The 12255-nt window shown below is 36.0% G+C and overlaps 1 long non-coding RNA gene across 1 annotated transcript in view; it reads left to right on the forward strand.

Annotated features, from left to right (window-relative positions):
• LOC140608381 (uncharacterized) overlaps positions 1–12255 on the forward strand; it is a 57119-nt gene that overhangs the window by 8593 nt on the left and 36271 nt on the right. Inside the window, exon 2 of the long non-coding RNA XR_012010396.1 lies at positions 4392–4490. This is a non-coding gene — a long non-coding RNA (uncharacterized lncRNA). The remainder of the gene's footprint in view (positions 1–4391; positions 4491–12255) is intronic.

The raw sequence follows: 12255 nt of genomic DNA on the forward strand, positions 1-12255 counted from the left end.
TGACTGTCAATTAGCTGGAGTGGATAAACACAATTGGAAGCATGCCATGTGGACTTCTGGTAAAGGAAGAAAAAAGATATAACCAGGAGATATGTGAATAGAGAAAGGAGGACCCATAGACAAATATGGACAATTCTCTGTGGGAGAAATATCCGTTCCAATAAAGGAAATAAAAGTAGATGCTTTATACTGAAAGAACCAAACTCCCTCAATCACTGGAACAAAGAAAATGAAGCTTTCATACACAAATATACATCAAAAGGAAAAAGAGCCAGAGCATCTGGGCTGCTTGTGAACACAAGCATAGCGCTGGTGTTTTATTTCTATATAAAAGAAAGCAAGACGAATCTCTAGGCTACTTGTCTCCCAAGATAATAATATTCTACCTCAAGGTCTCTCCTCACAATTTTACTTTGTCCACAATTCTTTAGTCTTTCAAAAAACAACTTTGGCAAAGGGTTTGGGAGAGAAGCTTAAAACTTTCGAGAGAGTATGTCAAGGTTCCCTCTGGAAAAAGAGATGGATTGTACAAGTTGGAAATTTCCAGTTGTCAGCTCCGGCTCTCCAGTGATTTATTTTGCTAATTGAGGGGAAAGGACTACGGAGTTATGAGATTGAAAATTGAACAGGCAACATTTGAATTATGATGGAATTATAGCCTACCACTAAAAGCCTCCTTCAACCTTTGTCATCAAAGAGGGTAGTGAAGTTGTCACTGCTTTTATCCACTAGTGAGGCAAGTTTTAGTGATTTCTCAGAACCCAAACATTTGCTGTATCACTAGAGAACAATCAAGACAGCCCTCTGAACCGATAAAGGGCCAGGAGCCCCTTGAGGGTTGGGGTTGCAGCATACCCTGGGTTTTGTGAAAGTCCAATGGAGTGGATGGCACTCAGTTAAAACAAACTTGAATGAAAATGACACTTAAAAAAAAAAAAAAAAAACTGTCCTATCCCTACCCATCTAGTTCTTGAGTTTTTGAAGCAAGGAATAGGTCACATTTTATGAATAAAAACACAAAAATGGAACTGAAAGAAAGCCAGACTCACTTAACATAGTGGTTTGCTGCTAAGTCCTTGCTTGTCCTGAGAAATAAATCTAGAAGAGAAAACATTTGAGCATTTACAGGTGGGGTCCATGTGTAAGCTAGAGATGCTCATATCACTATATACTTTTCCTGACTTATAAAAGTACATTTCTTTGTCTTTTCTTTCACCTGTTTTCCTCACCTCTCACTCCCTGCCTCAGGCAACCAACAGTCTGTTCTCTATATCCATAAGCTTGTTTGTTTTTCATCTTTTTCTGTCTGACTTTTTTCACTTAGCCTAATACCCTCAAGATTTATCCATGTTCTCACAACTGGCAAGATTTCCTTCTTTTTAGTGGTTGAATAATGTTCCATTGTGCATATATATCTCTCTCTATATGAAATATGTATGTAGCATATATCACATCTTCTTTATCCATTCATCCACTGATGGACATTTAGGTTGTTTCCATAACTTGGTAATTGTGAATAATGCTGCAATAAACATTTTTTTATTTTTAAATTTTTAATTTTAATTTTTAATTTTTAAAGGAATCTTCATCCTGTTTTCCACGGTGGCTACACCACGTTTGCATTCTCACCAGCAGTGCACAAGTGTTTCCTTTTCTCCACATCCTCACCAACACTTGTTGTTTCTTCTCTTTTTGATAATAACCATTCTAACAGGTGTGAAATAGTATCTTATTAAGATTTGGACTTGCATTTCCCTGAAGATGAATGATGTTGAGCGTCTTTTTGTGTGTCTATTGGCCATCTGTTGTCTTTGGAAAAAAATGTCTATTCAGGTCCTCTGCCCATTTTTTAATCACATTTTTGTTTTCTTTGCTATTGAGTTGTTTGCTCCTTTTTATTAATTTGGATATTAATTTGGATATTAACCCCTTTAGATAGTTGGATATTAACCACTTATTAGACATGACTTGCAAATATTTTCCATTCAGTAGATTGCCTTTTTTTTTTGTTGATGATAAAAGGTATGTTTCTAAGGCAAACACAAAGTAGTCTCTCAAAATAATGCCTCAAATTACTTGCGATTATGTATCTGTGATAATATGTGTCAAATCTGGTTCATTATCTGTTTTTATAAATAAAGTTGTGTTGGAATACAGCATGCAAATTTGTTCATGTATTGTCTCTGGCTGACTTCACACACAATGGCAGAGCTCAGCCGTTGTAGTGGAGACAATATGGCCTAGAAATCCTGTCATATTTATTATCAGGCCTGATGCAGAAAAAGTCTGGTGACCCCTGATTTAGTTGATATGATTGTATTCTTTTTTAAAATGCTTACCAACTATCAGGTACTATGATGTGTCTCATTATCTTGTTTACATGCTTTATCTCGTTAAATTGAGCCAACAAATATATGCAGTTAATTTGATTTTTATCTTCATTTTCATAGTTGAAGTTTAGAGAGGTTAAGTAACTGGCCCATTGTTCAGAGGTTAAACCCTCTTAGAAACCCTCTTTGAGGCCGTGCTGCTGGGCTGGTGGGTGAAGATTTTGTTCACTCCTCTTTTATATTCCAATAACACTCTGTAATTACCTGTGAGAAAATTATCACACCATTGCTGATTATTTGCCCTGCTACCTGCCAACTAGACAGGCCTATGTCATCTTCATCTCAATTCCTGAATGTGTCACAGTGACTACAACATTGCAGGTGTCCTAAATTCTTGTTAAATGAGGGAATATACATATTGGTGTATAATGCTGTGTTAGTCCATTTGGGCCATCACAACAAGATACTCTGGATTGGGGGGCTTAAGCAACAGAAATTTATTCTCACCCTCATGATCTGATTTAACTTTAATCCTCTCCTTAAAGGCACTATCTCCAATACAGTTAAGTGGGGGCGGTATTTAGCACTTCAACATATGAATTTTGGGGGATACCATTCAGTTCATAGCAGTTAGTAGGGAAGACATCATTAGTCATCTGATCTCACCTCCATCTCTAATCCCCTTCTGCTCTGTAATCTTTATTATGAAGCTAGAAAAGTTAAAACTTCTAGTAGAGACTAGAGAAGGCCATATGACTTGAGATCTGACAAAGAGGTGACATCGGCTCATTCAGCCCATTTCTCTCCTTCCTTCTTCCTGCCTGGAACAGGGACATGATACCTAGCGGTTCAGCCTTCCCACTATTGTAAGGTCCAAAACCACACACTAACTAAGGAAGAGCTGGCAGGGGCCTGGATTCTCAAAGTCATTGGTAATTTACACATCAGGGTAGGACTGCCGATTTCCAGACTTCTTGGTACATGATGCAATACTTGCTGCCAAATGCAGTCCCAATTGATTTAACTTGGAATAAACAGAATGATTCCACCCTAGTTAGAAGGACCAGCACCAGTTCTACCACTAACAAGTGTTACAAAATTGATAAGCCCTTCATCTCAAAGACGTGGGGCTAGATGACTGATGACTTTCTTCTTGCTCTAAAATTATAAGACTTGATGGTTCATATAGTGAAAAAATCTGCAACAAGCCAGGATTTTCCCAGATAATTCAATAATAATATTCTTAATGGAGAAGTTTGCTAGAAAGGTCTATATGAAATAAATATAGTTTAAAAATATTTTAGTTATTCTTGCCTGTAAAACCTTTTTGCCCTGGTGTTTTCCACTGCAAGAATTATTTTAAATTTGTAATGATTTATTTTCTTAGAGAGAACCAGTAAGGACTGACAAAGAATGACACCGTCTCTCCTGTCCTGCCTATAGATGACTCTGTCCCTGTGACTCCAATTGACCCCTAAATATACTGTTAAGCACATATTTTAAACCTGACAAGATAATCAATAAATCTCATAAATATTGATGTCTTACAGAGGAAATGTATCTTCTCCTCGAGATCAGCATATGGAGTGCAGTACCCCATCCAGTCATTCTTCATAAGTCCTATAGAAAGTCATTGTCACATTATTTTTGCTTTCTTACTATGTCATTATAGAGTGTGTCAAGGATGCCTGTCAGGCACTTGTACCAACAATGTTTTGAAGCCATGACATCATTTTGACACTAATTTCCATTTTTCCATTATTCCATAAGAAGCCCCTAACATCTCCTATTTTATGGCAAGCTTTTTACTGTCTAAGAACTCAGACATCAACTGTGACTATCGTTTCCATGAAAAAAAAATTTAAAAAGACAGGTTGGTTGTTAATTGATGTGCTAAGGATTAGAGTAATCTTTGTATATCCTGGTAATATGATATACAGTGATTGGACTGATCCCCCCCTTTAAGTCTCTGCCTAATGACACCCCCATTTTTCAATTCCTTAATAGCTGCAAGCCTTATGGAAGGAAATCCTTGGCCTTACCAAGTATTTTCATTTTCAGGAATAACTCCAGTGTGAGTGAGATAAAACAGTGGGAGCCAGCGATTTTTCAGAGTACTTTACACTGTCACCCACCCCATCCAAGTCTGTCGCACTTACAGTAAGTGGTTTCACTAAAATCCTTCAGTTTATTGATGCCTCCTTCATCCTTCATTGCATGTTTGCATCTGGCTCTGTTGGGATGGGCTGCATGTAATATAAAGTGCTCTTCACCCAGCGGGGAACCAGGCCTGATTCAAGGCAGTGTGAGCTGTGTACGTCCTTGGAGACCGAAGACATGACAGACTTGTTCTGGTCTTTGAGGAGCATTTCCCTAACTAAATGGGCTCACTGTGCCCAGACAAGTAACAAAATATAACAGTCTACAGTTTGCGAGGGAAAAAATTAGAGGGGTTTAGTTAAAAAAGCAAAGATGAGCTCTAATCCTAACTAGGCTTCTTATTACATAGGAAATGGGATGAGTAAGTATTATAGTCCCAAGAATTAGAGCTGAGTTAGGACATCACAATTTTGTTTTGACAAAATTTAAAAATGCAGGGTGGACCACCTGGATGGCTCAGTGATTGAGCATCTGCCTTTGGCTCAGGTCATACTCCTGAGTCCTGGGATCGAGTCCAGCATCAGGCTCCCCAAAGGGAACCTGCTTCTCCCTCTGCCTATGTCTCTGCCTCTCTCTGTGTCTCTCATGAATAAATAAAATCTTTTAAAAATAATAAAATAAATAAAAATGCAGGGCTTTTTTGATGCTTCAGCATAGCATAGGGGTAAAGTTTATGGACTCTGGAGCTATATTCTCTATACTCACAAATGCCTCTGTCACTTACAAGCTCTGTGACTTTGAGCAAGTTACTTAATGTATCTGAAAGTGGGGATAATTATTGGATCTTACCTCATAAGATTGTTATGAAATTTGAATGAATACAACTAAAGTATTTAAAGTAATACCTGACATAGTAAGTACTTATTCAATAACTGTTAGTTAAAATTAACAAATGGTCATTTTTTTTCATCACTGTTTATGAGCATTTGCTTACTGAGGATAAACTATAAGCACAAATACTCTCAGTGAGCTAAAAAAGAAGTATCTGGTCAAACCTTATCCCTTATAGACTGTGATGGCTTTGTGATATGTCCACTTGGCTTGGTTTAGCCATGGTCTCCAGAATTTTCTTTCTGGTGTGTTTTCAATTAGGGCATACCAAGAGGGACATTTTCTCAGAACTGCGAGAGGATGGAAGGGAAGCAGCAGCCATTTTGTAGTATACACACCCAGTTATTCAGTTATAGGCTAACCCAGGTACCATTAGGGAGGGATTTTGTAGGTATAATTTCAGAGCTCCTGATCAACTGACCATAAATTAATTCAAAGGGCTTGACTCAATTTTATGATCTCTTCACGCTGACATTCTTTCATTATAGTTTTTGACAGAATATTTCATAATTTGTGCTCTATTTTTTATTTTCCTGCATTTGTCCCATCTCTTATGGCTTCCTTTCCTCCAATCCACAATGTTTAAATAAAATAACACCCTTTAAAAGAAGGTTTAAGCTTCCCTGAAATGGAACTCCAAGCTTCCACGCATGCTCCTAGGATTTCATCCCGCTGATGATCTTCCCTTCTTGACTGCCTCTCTGGGAGTCCAAGCTTCATCTTTTGGAGATTCTACACTATTCATGGTCTCATCGATGTGGATGCTCATCCTAGACCTCAGGCTTGGCTTAGTTCTGCATTTTTGTGAGACTATTCCTTATAATAAATACATTTATCTATCTAAGCCAGGTCTTAGTTATTCTGCTTCTCTGATTGAACCTGTACTTACACATAGGTTTACTGGAATGGAATTTTGGCCAAGAATACTACATATTTGAGTCACCTTAAAATTCAAATCCAGTCTTTGACATACCTGAAATATTTAACAGTGTAGGTAACCATTATAAAATCTTATTAAAATGATTATGTCAAGGCAAGATAATTCAGTTGCTATATTAGATATGACTTAAAATACACTATCAGTGGTGAATTATTTGAACACTGGAAATTGTTAGTAAAGAAGCCATGAAACGTGTGATAAGTATAGGAAAATAAAAATTTGAAAATAAATTATGGAATGTTATGTCAAAAATTATGAGGGTTGGGGGCGGGGGTGGCACCTGGGTAGCTCAGTGAGTTAAGCATTTGACTCTTAATTTCAGCTCAGGTCATCTCAGGGTTGTGGGATTGAGCCCCATGTTGGGTTCTGTGCTCATTGGGACATCTGCTTCTTTCTCTCTCTCACTCTGCCCCTTCCCCTGCTCTCTCTCTCTCTCTCTCTAAAATAAACAAATCAATCTTTAAAAAAATATGAGAGTGGGGCAGAATGTGGAAATGGTAAGATTTCAAGAAGTGTCAAGTTTGGATGGAATATAATATAATGCAAAAGCCAAAAAGGCAAATAATAGTAATAATAATAATAATAATAATAACCATTTTTAAAGTATAATTAAAAGAGGTAGAACAAAAATGACCAGGGTATATATAACATAGAAACCCTTGTGAGGTCATGAATTCATACTATACAACACTTCTGTATTAAACGAAAGAACCAATTAAATGAAAGGCATCCACACAAGTGTCTTTTCACTGTTTTCTGTAATTCTCTCTCTCTCTCTCTCTCTTTTAATTCAGTCAGATACTACTCTAATATAAATTACTCCCTGGAAACAAGTTAAGCACTTTCAGGAGATGAATTAACTCTCAGTACAGGTTAATAGAATTAAGCATATTAGAGCCTCAGTTTGATCCCTATGACCTTAGAGTCCAAAAGAACTTCAAAGCAAGTAAAACAAGGGGAACAAATATGTGCACCTTCCCCTTTCTGTATATTTTATGTGAGACCTGCTTGCTAGATCTTTTGGGAGGAAGAGAAAATGACACAAGCTGAAAAAAGATTGCTCTAACCGAACTTATAGGGAAGAAAGAGAAAAGGAGAAATGGGTAGAAAAACACAAGGTGGGTAAGCTTTGGAAGGCAGCAATCAAGGACAAGAGCCTGATTTAATAATTATATCTTCTCATTATAACTTCTGACTATAAAGAAATATCACAATATTAGGAACGTTTGGGGAAAATAAATCCCTAGGGCCCCAGGATGCAATTCAGTTATCATTTTCTTGCTTTTGATTTGAAGTTGAGTTTTAAAATCTATTATTTTAAACTTGGAGACAAGAAAATAATATACATTGGATTCCCTTTTGTATTCTTCAGTAATTGAAAAGAAAGAAATAGAAATCGTCCTTTTGTCCTAAACCCCTATAACTCTGGCTGGCTGCAGCCTGGCTCTCAAGAAAATAGGGAGTCACAAAGGAAAAATTTGGCCCCAAGAATGTGAGAATACCATGTGGAAGATTTACTGTCAAATGATAGTTACCCATAATTGCCAGTCATTAGGGCAACTTTCTTAACATCAAAGCATATGTTTTTGCTTTATGTACCAAAGCAAATAAAACTTTCATATGCTGGTACGAGTTTACACTCTGGCATGTGTGAGTTTTCCTTAAATAGACTTTTTATCCTTTAGGGAAAGCTTTATATTTGTTGAAATGCAAGAGTGTAACATGATGGCTTAGAAAGAATAGTAGAGGATTGAAAGTCATGAGCTCATTTTTAGGGCCAGGAAAGCTTATTTTGCCTTTTAAAGTGATACAAAAGCAAATTGTCAGTAGAAGAATCACTACAAAGCACCAAAAAGTTAAAAATAATCTTAATCACACTGCAGCTGGGTCAGTCAACAAACTGAATATGCAAGCCATGGTTCATTCTGTACTAGGATCCATGGAAAAATACAAAATAATGATGGTATTAATAATTAACCTTTGGTACTACTTTATAATTTAAAAAAAGACTGGCATTTATTATCTAATTTAATCCTCAAAACACCATATGAACCATTTTTACCTAAGCTTCAAAACTTTGATGAGAATTTACAAGATGTACAGCAAATAAACTAAATCTCCTACATGGCAACAAACAAATATAAAAATGTTAATGTGTAGATAGAGCGAACTGGATGCACAGGTGATTATAAAGTGATGATTCTACACTATTACAACTTTCTTCCCCACCTCACCCGACCACCTCCCCAAAAATCCACACACACACCTAAGTTTTTCTTCCAAATTGTCAAGCTAGAAAGCTATTTACTTACTATGGTGAGTTTTCATATCACGTAACTTGTGGGTACTCCCCTTTTGCAATTGTTTTCTGGGCTGACTTTTGAAAGAAAGTATTTTCATTGCTTTGTAGTTGCATTTTGTTTTGAACAAAATAACTATTACTCAATGAATTTTGGCTGTCTCCTAAAAATTCAAATTTGCCCTCAAATGATGTATATTGGGTACTTTAAAAAGATGTCTTTAGTTTTGAAAGAAAAAAAAATAAATATAATTAAATATATATGTAAACATATTAAAATAAATAAATAATAGATAGATTGATGATAGAGATTGATTCTGGAGAGAAAAGAAAGCGTATAGCTACTTGAGTGAAAGAACTGTCTAATCCTTTCTCTTGTACTTTGCATTTAAGAAAGCTTATCCTAGGATTCTTAACTACAAGGCTCTGATGAGCTCCTCAAAACCAAACCCCTGGGGTGCCTGGGTGGCTCAGTGGTTGACAGGCTGCCTTTGGCTCAGGTCATGATCCCAGGGTCCAGGGATCCAGTCCCACATCAGGCTCCCTCAGGGAACCTGCTTCTCCCTCTGCCTGTGTCTCTGCCTCTCTGTGTCTCTCATGAATAAATAAGTAAAATTTAAAACAAACAAACAAACAAACAAACAGAAACACCCAGAAAAGATTATGAGAAATCAGAATTAAGTAACTAGACCAAATTTAGAAACGCAACGACATGGTGCAAAAGAAAGGTCACAAACTGAGGATTTGGGTGTCACTCTATAGAAAGGCTGTCAGGGGACTCATCTCTTCCAAATGTGAAGGACATTACTACAGCAAACATTCCATGTGATAACTTTACTACTGATGTTCTCTTAATTGTCTACGGTTCTTTTTGTCTTAATTTTCTTAGTTATTAAAATAATTTGATATTATTCTCTTTATAGCCCACTGTAAATTCACCTAAGGACAAAGATGGATATAGATAAATTATACATAAATTGGTTTCAGTGGGTGGATGGTGACAAAGTTATACCATCAATCTGAAATATGTGGAAATATACAATTTAAATATACATTTAAGTTACCTTGGCTGAAAAATGAGGTCAAATAAGATGGGATGTATTTGCATTAGTTTGGGTCTCTTTCTCCCTTTGTCCTCAAAGCCAAGTGAACCTCTGCTTTGGGTTCAAGAAAGCCTATACTAATTGAAATTGAATGACAATGAATACCACAAAATGAATACGATGTGCAGAGGTGGCAAGGAGATAGACTGCAATGGGACTCTCAAAGGTGACAGCAGTAAACACAACTTGCTTATTTAGTTATTCACCAATAATTAAGGAGCTCCTAGTACATCCCAGACACTTTCCCAAATAGGAGACAGAGGCAAATGAGAAAATCAGGAGCTCTGTCCTCCTGAGGTCATTGTCTGATAGGAAGGGCACAAGGGATCAACAAATGCTTCAAAAAAAGTGACTTTAGGGAAAGTGTTTATCAAAGCAAGATGTAGAGTAGAGCATGTCAGTCTGGGGATAAAGTTGTGAAAGAGAAAGAAAGAAGCTTTAAAAAAGGTCTTAAGATTTTCTAGTGTTAATTTTAATATCCTTTCAAATATTTAGCCTGAAGACCTGGAAATAATTAGTAACTTAGAAATGGAAGACGTGAAAGATATTGTGGTGATCATTTTGCCATATATACAAATATCATATTATTATGTTGTACACCTGAAACTACCATAATGGTATATGTCAATTACAACTCAAGTTAAAAAAAAAAAAAAAAGAAAATCTTTTAACAATAACAACAAAAGATGAAGTGGAGGAAATGCGAGAATTATTTGTGGCTGGGAAGGTGGTAGATGAAATAGGACCACCTTTTCACACAGGAGGTTTCTGTGCAATAGGCAGAAAGAAATTTGATAGTGGAATACGGGTAAGAGAACGAGTTTATGGACAATATTAAATTTAACTATCAGAGGCAGAGGAACATTCCGTTAGTCATCAAGAAAACCATTGAATTCAGCAAAAAAAAAAAAAAAAACCACACACACACACTTTTCACCCAAATATGTACTTATCCAGAAAAGCTAATTTCGCCACTTGAGTACAAACCATTTACCTTGTAAATATACATACTTGATTTCTTATGCAAATAGTAAATAGCAAAAGTCACGGAGGCCAAATGCAGATATTTTATTTCTTGGATATTCTTTGACTTTGTTAATTAAGAAGTTAAGACAGATAATGAACCTCTGTTTTCTGTATCCCCGAGTAAGTAAGTGTGAAAACATTTGGGCCACTGAAAGTATTGAACAGGATCTGTTGCTTATTATTCCCAAAGCAAGCAAAGGGGAAATTCCATTTTAAATATTGATTTATGCATCCCCATTCTGATTGCTGCCTCTGAATTATCACTGCTCCTATCATCAGGAAACAGAGTTCTGTGAATCAGAACTGTGCGAAGATGCAAAATCTCCATCCTGCAAGGACAGGAGGAGTGCTACTGCCAATGCAGGTCAATCAAGTTATAATGGGCTCTAATTAGCACTCCAAAAGCTGTTAAATTCTTTACCTGCAGCTGAATGGCAGTTAAAAAGGTGTGAAATCCTTTCTTTCCTTTGAAAACATCACAGAGTTTAAAAATTTTCCCCAATCTCTTTCTTATATCTTAAAGTCCAGAGGGAGAACCAAAATGGAAAGAGAAAAGGTGGTTTCGATTCAAAAGTTTATTATTATTTTTTAATCTTTTGAGATCATAGTATACCCACTTGGCTTGTGTCCCTCAGTATTCTGGTCTGTAAAATGGGATGGGAACAAAAATACCTACCTTGCAGAAGAATTGTGAGGAATAATTATTTAATGTTCATAATGTTCTTTGAAGATGAAGAAAATGATTCATGTGGCTAAGTGTTATAATCACCAACCTAAGCCCAGGCAGAAATATCAGAAAAATTAAAGCTCACTTTGAGTGAAGAGAAAATTTCTTCTCGATGCCTGTAGTTTTATATTTCTGATGCTAACACAAAATCCACAAAATTCAAGATTTAAAGCAAAATTATATAGAGAAAACTTCTCTCATGCTGCTTCAACTCATATCCCTTCTGATCCTGAACTAGATAGCATAAAGCAATCTGGGCTTGCAGTGGAAGAGTATTTCTCAGATGGTATTCATCATTCCTTACTCATCCACATGGAAAAATTAATTTAGTACATGCAGGTGTAAGTGTAATTGTGCATGAAAAATTATTTACAAAAGAAAGCAAAATGATCCACTAATCATATTTGTGTTTGGTGTCTCTTTTCACTTCTTTTTTTGTGTTATATAATTATAATTACAATCTTAGAAAATTTAAGTCATATTGTATTTCTTTCGGTGTCTATTTCAACTTGGAAACACTTCTACGTTAAAATTGTCATCAATAAATATTTGAATGCCCACTAAATGCTTTACACTTTAATAGATTTGGTTTGGAAGCAAATAAGAAAAGAAAAACGTGTTCCAACTTTCATGGATCTCAAGTTTAATAGAGACAATACAAATGCAGCAAAATATGTCCAGACTTAACAAATATTGAAAATAATAGACATAGGTTAGAGAAAAATGGTGTAGGCCAAGAGATGAGGAAAGAAAATGAATTGTTCCAATCTATGTTTATATTGCTTATCTTACGGATATTTTTTGACTCTAAATGTTGAGACATTAAAAACAAAAACACC

The sequence above is a fragment of the Canis lupus genome, chromosome 17 (assembly GCF_048164855.1).
Source record: "Canis lupus baileyi chromosome 17, mCanLup2.hap1, whole genome shotgun sequence".
Taxonomy (NCBI): Eukaryota; Metazoa; Chordata; class Mammalia; order Carnivora; family Canidae; genus Canis; species Canis lupus.